This window comes from Sapajus apella, unplaced genomic scaffold (assembly GCF_009761245.1).
Source record: "Sapajus apella isolate SASKATOON/1434 unplaced genomic scaffold, GSC_monkey_1.0 scaffold6, whole genome shotgun sequence".
NCBI lineage: Eukaryota > Metazoa > Chordata > Mammalia > Primates > Cebidae > Sapajus > Sapajus apella.
In genome coordinates this window covers 45589762-45608050 of record NW_022436946.1, presented here as the reverse complement: position 1 = coordinate 45608050, position 18289 = coordinate 45589762, and positions in this window count along the sequence as shown.

Sequence of the window (18289 nt, the reverse complement as noted above, 5' to 3'; positions counted from 1 at the left end):
ACAATCCTGAGCTGCTGCTAGTCGGCCATCTTGGATCTCTCTTCCTACATTTTTTTTTAATTGTACTTTAGGTTCTGGGGTACATGTGCAGAACATGCAGGATTGTTGCATAGGTATACACATGGCAATGTGGTTTGTTGCCTCCATCCCCCTGTCACCTACATCTGGCATTTCTCCCCATGTTATCCCTCTGTGACCTCCCCACTCCACCACTGTCCTTCCCTTGGCCCACCCCAACAGACCCCAGTATGTGATGCTCCCCTCCCTGTGTCTATCTGTGTTCATTGTTCAACACTCACCTATGAGTGAGAACATGCTGTGTTTGATTTTCTGTTCTTGTGTCAGTTTGCTGAGAATAATGGTTTCCAGATTCATCCATGTCCCTACAAAGGACATGAACTCATCATTTTTTATGGCTGCATAGTATTCCATGGCGTATATGTGCCACATTTTCCTTGTTCAGTCTATCATCAATGGGCATTTGGGTTGGTTCCAGGTCTTTGCTATTGTGAAGAGTGCTGAAATGAACATATGTGTGCATGTGTCTTTATAATAGAATGATTTATAATCCTTTGGATATATACCCAGTAATGGGATTCCTAGGTCAAATGGAATTTCTGTTTCTACATCCTTGAGGAAGTGCCACATTGTCGTTCACAATGTTTGAACTAGTTTACAATCCCACCAACATTTGCCCATTTTTTGATTGGAATATTAGATATTTTCCTATAGAGTTGTCTGACCTTTTTATATATTCTGGTTATTCATCCCTTGTCAGATGAACAGTTTGAAACATTTTCCCTCATTCTGTGGGTTTTCTCTTCATTTTGTTGATTGTTGCCTTTGCTGTGCAGAAGCATTTTAACTTGATGTGATCCTATTTGTCCATTTTTGCTTTGGTTGACTGCTCCTAGGCTTTTCTTTGCTGGCAGGTTTTCATTATGGTTTCAATCTGATTACTTCTTATTGGTCTCTTCAGGTTTTGAATTTCTTAATGATTCATTCTTTGTAGGCTGTATATGTTAGGAATTTATACATTTCTTCTAGGTTTTCCTATTTATTGGCATATAGTTACCATGATAATCTCTAATGATCATTTGAATTTCTGCAGTATCAATTGTAATATCTCCTTTGTATATCTGATTTTATTTGTTTATTTCTTCTCTCTCTTTTTTTTATAGGTATTCTGGCTTAAGGTTTGTCAATTTTGTTAATCTTTTCAAAACACCAATTTTCACTGCATTGTGTTTTTCATTTGAATTTCATTTATTTCTGCTGTGATTTTTACTATTTCTTCTCTTCTAATTTTTGGTTTGGTTTGCTTTTACTTGTCTAATTCTTCAGAATGCATTGTTGGGTTTATTTAAAGTTTTTCTTTTTTTTGTTGTTGTTGTTGAGGGTGCTTAGTACTATAAACTTATATCTCAGTGCTTGCTTTTTTAGTATCTCACAGATTTTGGTATGTTGCATTTCCATTATTACTTGTTTTAAGAAAATGTTCACCTTTCTTCTTCTCCCCCTCCTCCCCCTCCTCCTCCTCCTCCTCCTCCCCCTCCTCCCCCTCCTTCCCCTCCTCCTCCTCCTCCTCCTCCTCCTTCTTCTTCTTCTTCTTTCTTCTTCTTCTTCTTTCTTCTTCTTCTTTATTTGTTGGAGTCTAGCTCTGTCACCCAGGGTGGAGTACAGTGGCACCAACTTGGCTCCCTGCAATCTCCACCTCCTGGGTTCAAGCGAGTCTCCTACCTTAGACTCCTGAGTAGCTGGGATTACAGGCAACCACCACCATGCCCAGCTAATTTTTATATTTTTAGTAGAAATTGGGTTTCACCATATTGGCCAGTCTGGTCTCAAACTCCTGACCTCATGATCTGCCCACCTTGACCTCTCAAAGTGCTGGGATTACAGGTATGAGGGACTGCACCTGGTCTACTTTTTAAAAAAATATATACATTTACCCACTGGTCATTCAGGAGCATACTCTTTATTTTTCATGTGTTTGTATAGTTTCCAAAATTCCTCTTTTTATTTATTTCTAGTTTTATTTCATTTTGTTTGGTCAGAGAAGATATTTGATAGGATTTAAATGTTTTTGAATTTTCAGACATGTTTTGTGACCTAACATATGCTCTATCTTTGAGAATGATCTCTGTGCTGAAGAGAAGAATGTGTATTCTGCAGCCATTGGAGTAAATGTTCTGTAAATACTTATTAGGTCAATTTGGTCTACAGTGCAGAATGTCTAATATTTGTTTGTTTATTTTTTGTCTGTCCAATGCTGAAGTCTCCAGCTGTTGCTGTATTGGAGTCTCTCTCTTTAGCTCTAATAATATTTGTTTTATATATCTGGGTGGTCCAGTGTTGGGTGCATATATAGTTACAATTTGTATATTCTCTTGCTGAATTGACTCCTTTATCATTATACAATGACATTTTGTTTCCTTTTTATAGCTTCTGTTTTAAAACCGATTTTGTCTGATATAAGTATAATTACTTCCGCTTATTTTTTGGTTTTCATTTGCATGGAATGTCTTTTTCTATCTCTTTGAGTCTATGTGTGTCTTCATAGGTGAGGTGTGTTTCTTGTAGGCAACAGATCATTGGGTCTTAAAAAAAAAATCTATTCAGCCATTCTATGTCATTTGTTTGGAGAGGTTAGTTTGTTTTCTGTCAATGCGATTATTGATAAGTAAGGAGTTATTCCTGCCATTTTGTTATTTGTTTTCTGAGTTTCCTCCCCTCCCTGCCTCCTCCCTTCCCCTTCCCCTTCCCTTCCTTTCTTTGATTTTGTGGTGGTGATTTTCTCTAGTGATATGTTTTAATTTCTTGCTTTTAATTTTTTGTGTATCTGTTGTAAGTTTTTTGGCTTGAGGTTACCATGAGGCTTTCAAATAACATCTTATAACCCATTATTTTAAGCTGATGACAACTTAACACTGATTTCAAAAACAAACAAGCACAGAGAAAACTAATACAAACTCTACACTTTAACTTCATTTCCCCTCTTTTTAACTTTCTGTTGTTACTTTTTATATCTTATATTGTCTATGTATGAAAAGTTATTGTTTTTGATAGGCTCATGTTTTAGTCTTTCTACTAAAGATATGAGAAGTTTACATGCCACCATTACAGTCTTATAATATTCTGAGTTTTTCTGTGTACTTACTGTTATCAATGAAGTTTGTTAATTCAGATGATTTTTTTCTTATTCATTAATTTTCTTTCCTTTCATATTGAAGGACTTCCTTCAGCATTTCTTGTAGCACAAGTCTGATGCTAATAAAATCCCTCAGCTTTTACTTGGCTGGGAAAGTCTTTTACATTTGAAAAATATTTTCACGGGATATATTATTCTAGGACAAAAGTCTTTTTTTTTTTTTTTTTTTTTTAGCACTTTTAATATGTCATGTCACTTTCTCCTGGCCTCAGAAAACTGAAAAGTCTTCTGTCAGATGTACCCAAGCTCCATTGTATATTATTTCTTTTTTCTGATGCTTTTAGGGTCCTTTCAGTATCCTTGACCTTTCGGAGTTTGATTAAAGGTCTGGAGGTAGTCCTACTTGGGTTAAATCTGCTACGTATTCTAGAATCTTTTTGTGCTTGAATATTGATCTCTTTCCTTAGGTTTCAGAAGTTCTCTTGTTACTATCCCTTTAAACGTCAATCAAAAATTAAAATAAGCTTTCTATTTCAGTCTCCCTCTTCTTCCCTCCTTCCCTCCCTCCCTCCTCCTCTTTAAGGCAGATACCTTTTAGATTTGCCTTTTGGAGGCTATTTTCTAGATCTTGTAGGTGTGCCTTCATTTTTTTTATTGTTGTTTTTACCTTTGTGTCTGACTTTGTATTTTTCAAATACCCTGCCATCCAGCTCAGGAATTCTTTTTGCTTGATAAATTATGCTGTTTTGAGACTCTCATGCATTCTTCAGTATGTAGTTGAATTTTTAGCTCCAAAATTTCTATTGATTTTTAAAAATTATTTCAACCTCTTTGTTCAGTTTACTTAACAGGATTCTGAATTTGTTTGCTCTGTTATTTTGAATTTCTTTGATCTTCCTCAAAACAGCTATTATGCATTCTATCTGAAAGATCACATATTTCAGTCTCTCTAGAACTGGTCACTGGTACATTATTTGGTTTGTTTGGTGAGATCATGTTTTTCCTTCTGTTCTTGATGGTGTGGATGTTCATCAATATCTAGGAATGGAATAATTAGGTATTTATTATAGTCTTCACCATCTGGGCTTGTTTATACCTGTCCTTATTGGGAAGGCTTTTCTGGTACTGAAAGGGAATTGAATATTGTGATCTAAGTTTTTGACCACTGCATATCTGCATTAGTGGATACCTGAAGCCCAGTAACACTTTGACTACTGCAGACTTGTAGAGGTATTGCCTTGGTGATCTTGGGTAAAATCTTAGATAATTCCTTAGATTATCAGGTAGAGACTCTTGTTTTCTTTCCATATATTCCCCCAAATAAATGGAATTTCTCTCTCCTTGCTAAGCTGCCTAGAGCTGTGGCTCCCACTGCTGGGACTGTGCTGGGTCAGACTTGAAGCCAGTATGCTCTGGGTCTTCTCCAAGGCCCATGACCGCCACTGCCTGGCTACTGCCAATACTCATTTAAGGCCCAAAGTCTCCTCAGTCAATAGGTGGCAAATACAGACAGACTTGTATCCTTCCCTTTAGGGTGATGAGCTCACCCCCAACTCAGGATTGTTCCAAAAATGCCATTTGGGATCCAGGGCCTTGAATTAGGAACCATAGGTATGCTATTGTATGGTGACTGAACCGCCAACAAATCCACAAGACAAAGTCCTTCCTGCTCTTCCCTTTTCTTTCCTCAAGCAGAAGGGGTCTCTTCCCATGTCCAGTGCTGCTCCAGGTTCATGGTGAGTACTACTTGGTTGCTGCCAATGTTTACTCAAGGTCCAAGGCTTCTTCAGTGAGTTTGGTGAATGCTACCAGGCTTGGGTCTTTTCCTTCAGAGCAATGGACTTCCCTCTGGCCTAGGGAAGGTCAAGAAATGTGGTGCAGGAGTGAAGGCATAGAATCAGGGACCCCAGGAAACTCTTTGGTACTCTACACTACTGTAGCCAAACTGGTACCTAAGCTGCAGGACAAAGTCCCCTTTAATCCTTTTCTCTCCTTTCCTCAAGCAGAAGGGGTATCTCCCCATGGCCACCACATCTGGGAATGTGCTGGGTCACACCTTAAGCCAGCACAGCACTGGGTCTCACCCAAAGCCTGCAGTGAGTATTGCCTGGCTGCCCTCTCCCTTTCCTAAGTGAACAGATTTTCTCTTCCTACCATGTGGCTGCTGCGGGGGGATGGGGTAGAGGTGGCATTTGAAATTCAAGATTGTCTTTCCTACCCTCTTCACTGTCTCTTTCAGTGATATGACATTTAAATCAGGTATTGTGATCAATAACCTGATTTTTGGTTCTTATGGATGGGATTTCTTATGTGGATAATTGTTCAATTTGCTATTCCTGCATGAGGAATGACTGCTAAAGGGTCATCCATCTTGACCCTCTAGATCTTTACTGATTCTAATAAAACTTCAATAGTTTATTTTAATATGGTAAAAATAACTTCAAAAATTATATAGAAGAGCAAAAGCTTAAAAAATAAGCCAAATAAATTTAGCACTAAAAAATTCTATTTTTGACCAAGCACAGTGGTTGATGTCTGTAATTTCAGCACATTGGGAGGCCAAGGCAGAAAGATTGCTTGAGCCCAGGAATTCAAGACCAGCCTTGGCAACATAGCAAAACCCCGTCTCCACAAACAATACAAAAATGAGCTAGGCTTGGTGGTGTATGCCTGTAGTCCTGGCTACTCAGGAGGCTGATGTGGGAGGATCACTTGAGCACAGGAGGTCGAGGTTGCAAGGCTGCATTGAGCCATAATTGTGCCACTGCTCTCCAACATGAGTGACAGAATGAGATCTTATCTCAAAAATAAATAAATATATAAATATATATTTAAAGGAAGTGCCAAACAAACCATAACCAGAAAGGAGATATTTGCCTCGTACGTAACAGGACAATACATATGTGGCAAATATCTCCTCTCTGGTTTGTATCAAAAAAGGCAAATATCTCCTCTCTGGTTTTGTATCTAAAAAGGCATATATATGTATATACATACATACACATACACCACAATATTTATACAACAATAAATAAAAAAAATCAAATATTTAAAGAGAAGCATAGAATGGTGAATATATTCATGTAATGGAATATATAAATCCTATAAAATGAATACAAAATTATAGATCAATTTCAAAGATAATATTTGGAAGTAAAAAGTAAGTCACAAAAGAATAGACAGGATGGATCCGTTTATATGATAATAAAATATACAAAACTAAACAGCATATTATTTAGGGAGACATGCATGTAGCATGTAACTATTAAGAAAGTAAAGGAGAAAAATACTGGAAAATTTAGAATTATTTGTGGTTAACTCCTCAGAGAGGAACAGCAGTCTAATTGAGAAGGGACATACAGGGAATCTCAAATGTATTTATTATGTTTCAATTCTAAAGATGAATGTTAGATACATACACACTTTTATTAATAGTATTAGGATCATGAAATATTATATGTTTTTTTGTGTGTTTTCACAATGTGAAAATTCCTTAATAACATGAAGCCACATGCCACAGGTGTCTTTTAAAAATTACTATTATAATTAATCATTAATATTTATGCCATCATTTTTGGGCCCTCAACACATGGAGTAAATAAATAGGGATGTATCCAGATGAATTTAGTATTTTTTCTGTCCAACTACATCCAAGGCTCAAAGAATTACCTTGTCAAATAAGTGAAATGTTTAGGGTAATAAAATGCCTTTTGGCATTTCATCAATAGGAGTACAGTCCTGCTTTTATAGATTTTAGTGCCAAGCTAATTTTATGCTTCAGAAATAGATAAATTCAGGCGAAAACTTGAGCAATTCCCAATTAATTTTTGACTTATTACATTTAGTAGTAGAAGTAGCAGTGGAGGAATAAGCAGTGTCAATGGTTAGGAGTTGTTTATAGAGTTTAGGGGAAAGACCAGAAAATATTTAACATTAGTGATGAGAGGGGCTCAAAGCTTCAAGGACTAAATTTTACAGATGTTCCTGCCCCTAGCAAATAGTAGATTGGTTCTCAGAGAAGGAAAATCAAAGAAATTAAAGATGGAGTTTAGTGGGGAAAATAAAACAAATGATGATTAACATCTAATGTGTAAAATATAATGAGCTAGCACTTGGTATTATGCCATTCGATAACCACAACGAGGTTAATATCACCAAATTATAAATGCTGATACTTAATCTCAGATGGTAAGTTACTAATTGGTAAGTGTTAGAGCTATCCTGAAATCATGATTTGCTACAGAGATTCTTATTTAATGGTGTGTAAGATGCTGGGAAGCATAAAAATTTAAAAAATAATTTTAAAATTTAATTAAAATTATATATTTCTCACATTTTTGTATACAATTTGAAATGAAATTGAAAAAAATACTTAAATATGTTCAAATCCAGAGAAAATACATATAAAATTGGAGGATAAGATCAAGAAAAAAGGAGGACCGGACACGTTTCTTCAGAAAAATGTTGTTTGCCAATAGCTTTTATTTTCTAGCATTTTTTGGCCTGGTTTAAACCAAAATTAAAATACAGATATCTAGGGAGATAAATGGATTGATATTTCATTCAAAAACACTCAGTAAACATTATCACTCTCATGGGACTTGAAATTCTACATATGATCTGTGAGTCAGTGTTGACTTTTACTATCTCACATTTTGCAGCAGAGCTTACCTAGTGCACCAAGATTTGGGAGAAGCTTTTTAGAAACTCCAACTGTTAGAGTAGCCGTATTTGTTGTGGACAATTATTGTGTAAAAGACTGGTTCTTATAATTAATGATTCACAAGGAGTAAGAACAAGACAATGGTGGGCAAAAGATTCATATTCATGAATATAACTCAATTGTGTCAAAAATACATACAGTTTTGATAGGCACACATTGGACTTGGTGAGCGTGACATACTCTTTTCCTCTGAATTCTCATTTTTAGACAATACTAAAAGACTGTCATTTAAATAAACTTTTTCTGTTAATAAATTTCGAGAACCAAAGTTTGGGTTTAACGATGAGTAGACCTGATGCAGTTCATCTGGAAATAAAGAGCAATAGATGTCTGTCTGTACTATACAGGTGATGTAGCAACCTATTGTACTGATTAGAAAAAGTATAAATTTTTACAAGATCAGGTGTTAAGGAGAAAAACAGGAGATGTGCATAGAATATGTTTTCTTTAAAATACATGCTTACTCTTTAGAGGATGAAAATAATTCCAAATTCTAGATCTGAATGGATCATTACATTTAGACTTTAAAATATCAGAAACATGGACAGGAGTAGGATCATTTTGCAGTTATATAGGTTTTTAAGTTTTGCCAAAATATATATTGTAGAAAAGATAAAGGATGCGGAGGACCATCCCGAAAGTGCTTTCTCTATAAGATTTTGAGAAAGTTGGGACCTCTTATAAGAATAGGTTGTAGTGTTAAGAAATAAGCTTAACTCATTTGAAAGGTGTAAAGAGTACCTAAGGGAAAGGAAATGAATGAGGCTATTGACTTGGTTTTATAGCTACAGAAAAAAAGAGAGCAAACTGGCATGTATAGACCATGACAAATGATTTGAGACCTGAAGAATTCAAAAACTATAGAAAGGTCGGATTTCCAGTATGAAAAAAATGAGAGAAGACATATGGCTTTTTGTAGGTGCTTAGGTGCTCAGTTCTGGGAAGCAGTCTCAACAAGTTACCGTTATGTCTTCTATCGTCTTTCTACTGAAAATTTAAAGATCAATAAACTGGAAAAAATGTGAAAGCATGGGGAAAATACTTCCCAAACGTAATATCTACAAGTCTAACAAATTAAAAACACAGGCTGTGGTGGATTTTCAGAAGCACAAGTATTAACAGATTGGTGGAGGATAGGCAGTATTTATTCTTGGTTGTCTTTTGGGAAATTTGTAGGAAAACTTGCTGCTCTATGAGGAGTATTCTCCTAAATCTACTTGGTATAACTGTATCATTTACCTAATTAAAACATTGCCAGGTGCTTTTTCAAAGTGCATCTATCAATCATTGTTATGCATATGCATGTTATCTATTATGGAAAAAAAAGATTGCAGTAAAGACAAATAGTTTTTTGGAGTATGCATAAATTATAGTCCAGATAGTAGCCAGAATTCTGTTGCATACAGAAGCAAGAGAAACTCACATGGGAAAGCAAGTACATGGGGTTTCTAGGATGGGTCCCACATCCATGTTTAGAACTACGAGCACCAAAGAAAATAATGTGCTTAAGTAAGTCAATTGCATGAAAATTGCAGCTGTGCAATCACTTATGGTCTGAGTAACTAAGCATATTGAGACTGACTCAATTTTTATTTTTCTGATTTATTGGATTTGCTTTGAATTTTCCATTGAATAGAGTTTAATTTCAGCTTATGAGTTTTTAATGCAATGTTGTAATTATTTTCTAGCATATTCCAAAAATTTGCTTAATACTTATTTTTGACTTCTAGTTTGCTTAATTCATTTTAGTGTGATGCTAATTAAGATCCATACATTTCATATAATAGGAAATTTAGGGAGAAGTGTGTGTGGATGTGTGTATTCTTTGTTGAAAGGCTTCTGAGTTTTCTTTACAGGCATATCTAGCACTTTGCTTCATTGTACTTTGTGGATATTGCATTTTTTTATTTTTCACAATGCTGTGCTGAACAAGTCTATTGGCACCTTTTTTCTAACAGCATGAATTCACTTTGTATCTTTGTGTCACATTTTGGCAATTCTTGCACAATTTCAAACTTTTATTATGTCTGTTATGGTGACTGTAATCAGTGACCTTTGATGTTACTACTGTAATTGTTTTGGAGTGACATGAACTGTGCCCATATAAGATAGCAAACTTAGCCAATAAATGCTGTATGTGTTTTGACTGCTCAACCAACTGGCTATTCCCCATCTCTCTCCCTTTCCTAAAGCTCCTTATTCCCCAAGACACAACAATATTGAAATAAGACCATACGATAACCTGAAAATAGCCTCTAAGTGTTAAAGTGAAAGGAAGAGTCACATGTCTCTGAATTTAAACCAAAAAAAATAGAAATATGATTAAGTTTAATAAGGGAGGCATCTCAAAATCCTGGATAAGCTGAAAGCTAGGTCTCTTGTGCCAAACAGTTGTAAATACAAAGGAAAAGTTATTGAAGGAAATTAAAAGTGCTACTTCAGTGAGCATACAAATGATGAGAAGGCAAAACAGTCTTATTGCTGATAGGGAGAAAGTTTGAATGTCTGGATAGAAGATCAAACAAACACAACATTCCTTTAAGCCAAAGCTGAATCCAGAGCAAGCCCCTAACTCTCTTCAATTCTGTGAAGGCTGAAAGAAGAGAGAATGCAGCAGAAGAAAAGTTTGAAGCTAACAGAGGTTCATACATAAGGTTTAAAGAAGCCATTTCTGTAACGTAAAAGTACAAGGTGAAGTAGTAAATGCTGATGTAGAAAGTATAGCCAGTTATCCAGAAGAGCTGGCTAACGTAACTGAAGGTGGCTATACTAAACAACAGATTTTCAGCGTAGATTAAACAGCTTTATAATGCAAGAATATGCCGTCTAAGGACTTTCACAGCTAGAGAGAAGTCAATGCCTGACTTCAAATCATCAAAGCTTCAAAGAACAGGCTGACTTTCTTGTTAGGAGCTAATGTATCTGGTGACTTTAAGTTAAAGCCAGTGCTCAGTCACTATTTTGAAGATCCCAGGACCCTTAAGAATTATGATAAATCCACTCTCCCTTAGCTCTATAAATGGACAAAAAGCCTGGATGACAGCACATGTGTTTATAGCGTGCTTTAGCTGAATACTTTAGGCCCACTCTTGAGACCTATTGCTCAGAAAAAAAAGATCTCTTTCAAAATATTACCGCTCATTGACAATGTGCATAGTAACCCAAGAACTCTAATGTAGACGTACAAGGAAATTAATGTTGTTTTCATGCCTTCTACCACAATATCTATTCTGTAGCCCATAGATCAAGGAGTAATTTAGACTTGCAAGTCCAGTTATTTCAGAAATACATTTCATAAGGTGTGGTTGCCATAGATAGTGATTCCTCTGAAGGACCTGTGCAAAATTAATTGAAAACCTTTTGGAAAGGATTCATCATTGCAGATGCCATTAGGAACATTTTTGTTTCATGGAAGGAAATCAAAATAGCAACAGTAACAGGAGTTTGGAAGAAGAAGTTAATGCCAACCCTCATGGATGACTTTAAGGCTTCAGTAGAGGAAGTTACTGTAATTATGATAGAAGTAGCAAGAGAACTAGAATCAGAAAAGAAGCCTGAAGATGTGACTGAATTTCTGCAATTCCATGATAAAACTTTAATGGATGAGGAGTTGCTTCTTATGGATGAGCGTGGAAAGAGGTTTCTTGAGATAAAATCTATTCCTGGTGAAGATGCTGTGAACATTACTGAAATGACAAGAAGGAACTTAAAATATTACATAAACTTAGTTGATAAATCAGCAGAAGAATTTAAGAAAATTGACTTGTTGTTGTTGTAGTGACAGGGTCTCATTATATTTCTCAGGCTGGTTTTAAACTCTTGGGCTCAAGTGATCCTCTCAGCTTTCCCTCCTAAAGTGTTGAGATTACAGGCGTTAGCCACTGCTTGTCCTCCAATTAAAAAAGAAAGTTCAACATGCTGTCAAACAATATCAAATGCTACAGATCAATATTTCCTAAAAGGCAGAGTTCATTGATGCAGCAAACTTCATTGTTACTTTATTTCAAGAAATTGCCACAGCCACTCCAGCTTTCAGCCACCACCGCCCTGACCAGTCAGCAGCAATAAGCATCAAGGCAAAGCCTTCCACCAGCAAAAATACATTACAACTCAGCGAAGTCTCAGATGATTGTTAGCATCTTTTACCAATAAAACATTTTTAATTAAGGTATGTACATTGTTTTATAGACATAATGCTACTGCACATTTAATAGTCTATAGTATAGTATAAACATATATGCACTAGAAAATAAAAATATTAATGTGACTTTCTTTTTTGCAGTATTTGTTTTATTGTGGTTGTCTGGAACTGAAGCTGCAATATCTCTGACTTATGCGTGTACATTAGTGAAGTGTATTGACCCAATTAAAACTTTACAGCCACAGCCAGAATGTGGCACACATTCTTTCTGGCCACTATTCATTTTTTAGAATTTGGCCGCTTGGTCATACCTACTTGCAAGGGGGCCTGGAAATAAGATCTCTAGCTGATTGACCATGTATCCAATTCAACTTTCTAACTATGAGAAAAAGAAAGAATGGTTTTAGGGGAAAATGTAGCAACATACCACAAAGATCAAAACTAAGTTAAACTTTCTTTACACTGTGACTTGTTCATTCCTATCTTATGATTTTATGTATTTTTATATCACACATGCACACACATACACAGGTATTTAGGTAAAAAAAATCTAAGGTCAATGGTGAAAGAGACAATTCTATAATTTTCATTAAAAAGTAGGGAAGACACAAAAGAATGAAACTCAGACTGTCAGGCTTCTCATAGGCAGCTTAACAGTAGCTACAGATTTCTGAGAAGGAAAAATCTTTGAAACCAGTATTATATATTTGACAAAATTATAATTTTTATATAAGGCTAAAAAAGGACACTTGGGTCATGCAGGACATTGAAATGAACTGCATACATTCTTCATTTCTTAAACAAAATCACTTATAAATGGACTCAGTAAAATATATTCATAACAAAGATCACCAATTCAAGAAAGAAAACAGAAAATAATAGAAAACAATAACTACACAGTTGATTTAAAATAGCCATTATTAACATAGTGACATTTTAAGAAATTAGAAAACAAATAATACAATGCGAGATTACCTAAATATAATAACTACTACTTTCAACTAAATTTAAGATTACAGCTAATTTAAATAAAATCCTGGTGGTAGGGAATGCTGGAGAGAAAGAAACATGAGAAAGATGTTTGCATGTGTGTGCATGTGTGTGTGTGAATTGAGTATAGTTTACACTATGAATATATAATTTAACATTGATTATAATGACTTTTTGGGATAGAAGTTATAGGTACTGCTTAGCTATAACTTGATTTGAAGAAGTAATAAATAACTTCAAATTTAAGAATATATGCTAATAAATAGATATAGAACTTCCAAACCACCAAGAGTTAGTAGGAGAGCAGACAGTAAACACTGCTCAATTTTCCATGAAAGAACAGGAAGAAAGAAGATAAATAAGAAGCACATGTATATTCTATCAAAACATAGTAAAATAAGTTATGTCACAAATATGATAAAATGTGTGATTACCAAAAATATGAAATGGCAAAGTAATGCTACTAAATTTAAACATGATCAGACTGAGTTAAGAAAGCAAACTGCAGCAATGTGTCATTTTAAAATTTTCTTTACAACTAAATGATATAAAAATAATTGGGCCGGGTACGGTGGCTCACGCCTGTAATCCCAGCACTTTGGGAGGCCAAGGTGGGCGGATCATGAGGTAAGGAGATTGAGACCATCCTGGCCAACATGGTGAAACCTCGTCTCTACTAAAAAATACAAAAATTAGCGGGGCGTGGTGGCACACACCTATAGCCCCAGCTACTCAGGAGGCTGAGGTAGGAGTATTGCTTGAACCTGGGAGGCGGAGGTTGCAGTGAGCCTAGACGGCACCACTATACTCCAGCCTGGTGCCTGGCAACAGAGCGAGACTGTCTGACAAAAAGAAATAATAGTAATAATAATTGAAAACATAACAATGACCAAAGATATGCAAATGAATAGCAATGGAAATCTTATTTCCCAAACAATGAAATTTATGGCAAAATGATTAAGTGGGAATAAGAAAATGTTTAATTTTGAGAAAACAAAGATGCCATAAGATAATGAGTACAGGTGTGCCTCGGTGCACAGAATCAAGTGAGCCTGACTGATCCATTGAGAGGCATGAAGCGTTTCTCTGTTTCATGCTTTAGACAAGGCTTGCATATTACAGTGTCTAGTGCAGCCTTCTTGGGCACACCATAGTTTATCTTTCAATAGAGGTAACTATACACAAGCATAAAAACTATGGTACTCATATAAACATCTCTAAATTATCAGTTAAACTGCTAAGTATTCAAAACAAAGTCAACAAATCAGCAACAGTGAAAAGGAGAGCTGAGAAAGATCCATTTAAACCAAGAACATGTAGAAAAATGAGCCTTTAATACAAAAGCTAGAGTATTAATTCAAGACACGAGTGCTCATTAAAGATGCTATTGGTAAGGATAAATGTTAAGTATTCAACTCCATTTAAATGCAATTACTGAAAAAGTATGTCTTTATAATATTCCAAACAGAATCAGTGGCACCTTGTCAAATGCCTTATAATAAATGTGGTAGGGGAATTGCTGACATAGTTTCTTCACCTTAGCCTTCCGGATGTCTAGTACTTACATACTCCCCTGGCCCTTCAGTCTTTCCTCTTTTTCATCTCAATTGCCCGTAAGGCTAAGTCTTACTATCTGTCTCTTGTCTCAGAGAATTATATCCCCTCTCTCTCTCTCTTATTCTCTGTTAATAGTCCTTGTGTTAAAGACATATTAATAAAAAGTTTATTTAGCACAGATGAAAAGGGGATGTTATTTCCTCAGGTTGATGGCTGAAATGTGTGGAACCTGGGAATGTAGTATCATTAGCCTTTCCTTTTCTAGATTTCATTTACACTCATTTTATTTATTTTTCTTCCTTATTTTCTTTTCCATTTTGTCTTCCTTTCTCTGACAATTACCAAAAGGCTAAAACAAGGCTTACTGGTACTCCGAGGCTTGAATTCTCATCTTGTTGTGACCACAAAAAAAAGGGACTTTTCTCTCTTCCAGGTCTAGATTGAAAAATCCTTTGGACAGATTTTGTGGAGTCAGAAATGTATTCAGTCCCTGGTTCTACTTCTACTGGCAGTGTTACCTTAGGGGAATGACTTAACATCCCTCAAAATGTTCTCACTACAGAACAAAGTAATAGGCAAACTCTATAGAGTGTTGTGAGGAGTTAATAAGGAAATGCATATCAATAACAGTGACACTGCCAAAAGTGAATGGTCAAAAAGCGTATTATTGTGCATATAATATGAATTACTGTATTAATGCAAATACTCTTGCTATAATGGGCTATTCTTCATCATGTATTTTCCAACATTTTGATCAGTTCCTTGAATAAAGTCACCCCAGGAGTACTTATTAAATTCAAAAATATTAAAAAGTCGGGGAGGGTAGCTAAAACATTTTTTCTGCCTGTATGAAAACACCTTAACTAAAATGATGAAGTTTAGCAGGAATGTAAATTGTCTTCATTGCAGTCAAATACTGAAGCTCAAAACACATTTGCATAGATTTAGAAGGGGGCCAATTAAGCTAACAACAGCTACTGCATATGAAAAGAAAATACCTGGAGTTGTAATGATTACAAATTCATTATGAATCTACAATAATTACAGTGCTTAAAAATCTAATGCCAGTGAAGTACAGAAAAACAGATTATCTTTATTTTATACTAGGTCATATTTTGCTTAAAGTCACATACTTACTGAAAATGTCACATTTGGGGTAAGTATTGGAAAACTCCTGGGTTCATATGCATTCAGCTTTGATTACGTTATATGTAAATTTTTGGTGCTGCAAAAGAGGTAGCATTCAAATATAAATTTCCTCAGCAAGACAATTTACTTCTATAGAAGGGTGCAGCTCACAGATGAAACAAAGGTGAGCGCACACCTGGACAAGGGAAGGGAAAGGAAGGGGTTCTTATTCCTGATGCAGGTAGCCCCTACTGCTCTGTGTTCCCCTATCGGCTAGGGTTAGACCTCACAGTCTAAGCTAATTCCAATTGGCTATTTTAAGGAGGGCAAGGGTACAAGCCGGAGTGGTGGGGTAGTTTGGTGGGAAGGATGGTTATGGGACAGGTCAGAGCAGGTGACCAGGGCAGGTAACTGGGATGAGTCAGTACAGAGCGGGGAACTGGGGGAACAGATGTGAACTACTGATTAGAATTGGTGGAAAAGGTTGTTGACTTGAAACTACAAGGAAGCTAAACTTTAAAATGGATAATTAAAAAAATAAGGAAGCAGAACATACTGACATACTGATTCTTTGAAGAGAAATTTAGAGTTCACTATATCTAACAACTGCAAGACTTTGACTATAAGACTCTCATCTACAACAGAATAAGTATCACTGGAATATATAACTTAAAATTATCTTGAAGTAAATATAAGAACTAAAATCATAACATTTGGATTCTGAAACCAACATTTGGTTTAAACTCAAGATTTGCCAATTACTACCTGAATGACTTTGTCCAAGTTGCTAAATCTCTCTATGATTTAATTGTTATCATATGTAAATTAACATTATATTAATAGTCAACTCCCAAATATAAGGAAAAAATAATCAAATAATTAAAATTTCAATGAAGCAAAAACATATGCCTCTGTTTTTTGAATAAATGAAATACTTAAGTAGGAAACATCTCTACATTAGTTGATCTTCTGTGTGTCATTCTATCTTTATAAGGCTGGCATTAGTTTAGAAGATATCTATCTGGAGTTACTTCATATTTTTATTTCGGTAAAGTAACAAAAATATAAAAATATGTGCAAGAAAAATTACATGCTTTTTTTAAATTAACTGAATTAGCAGAGTCGCACAAAAACCTTATTATCATTTTCATTAGATGTTTATTAGTCTTTTATTTGGAAAACTGTTTTATTTTTATTAAAATGTAGCTACCTATAACCATGTAAATCCTTTCATATGCTAGTACTTTAATTAACACTTGTTTATTCAATTTTGCCCATATAGCTTATGGAAAATACATCCAAATTGTAGTACCCTGTTGGTTATACTATCACAAGGTTGACAGTTTTTATAATAAAGTGGTAACTTTGAATACCATGTGCAAAACTGGTTTTTTGTTGTTGTTTTTTTTTTTTTTTAATTGTACTTTGGGCTCAGGGGAACATGTGCACATCCTGCATCCTGCAGTACTGTTGCATAGGTACATACATGCCATGGTGGTTTTCTGTTTACATCCCCACCACCGACCCCGGTTGCCTACATCAGGCATTTTTCCTGGTGTTATCCCTTCCCATCCTCCCCACACCCCCGCTGTCCCTCCCTTCCCCTCCCCTCCACACCCTCAACTAGCCCAGTGAGTGTTGTTCTCTTCCCTGTGCCCAAGTGTTCTCATTGTTCGTCACCCAACTATGAGTGAAAATATGCAGTGTTTGGTTTTCTGTACTTATGTCAGTTTGCTGAGAATGATGGTTTCCAGATTCATTCATATTTCTACAAAGGACATGAACTTGTCGTTTTTAATGGCTGCACAGTATTCCATGGTGTATATGTGCCACATTTTCTTTGTCCAGTCTATCATCGATGGGCATTTCCTATCGTAAACAGCACTGCAACAAACATACGCATGTGTCTTTATAATAGAATGATTTATAATCCTTTCGATATACCCAGTAATGGGATTGCTGGGTCAAATGGAATTTCTATTTCTACAACCTTGAGGAATTGCCACACTGTGTTCCACAATGGTTGAACTAATTTACACTCCCACCAAATATCTAGAAAGGATAATTGAGTTTTTAAACCACAAATAGTTACTTTTCAAAAGAAAGGCTGCTGTGTACTGTGGCTGGAGAGGATGTGGAGAAATAGGAACACCATTACCCTGTTGGTGGGAGGGTAAATTAGTTCAACCATTGTGGAAGACAGTGTGGTGATTCCTCAAGGATGTAGAAATAGAAATTCCATTTGACCCAGTAATCCCATTACTGATTTTATACCCAAAGGATTAAAAATTGTTCTATTACAAATACACGATCGCACGTATGTTCACAGCAGCACTGTTTACAATAGCAAAGACCTGGAACCAACCCAAATGCCCATCGATGATAGACTGGACAAGGAAAATGTGGCACATATACACCATAGAATTATATGCAGCCATAAAAAACGATGAGTTCATGTCCTTTGTAGGGACATGGATGAATCTGGAAACCATAATTCTCAGCAAACTGACACAAGAACAGAAAATCAAACACTGTATGTTCTCACTCATAGGCAGGTGTTGAACAATGAGCACAGATGGACACAAGCAGGGGAGCATCA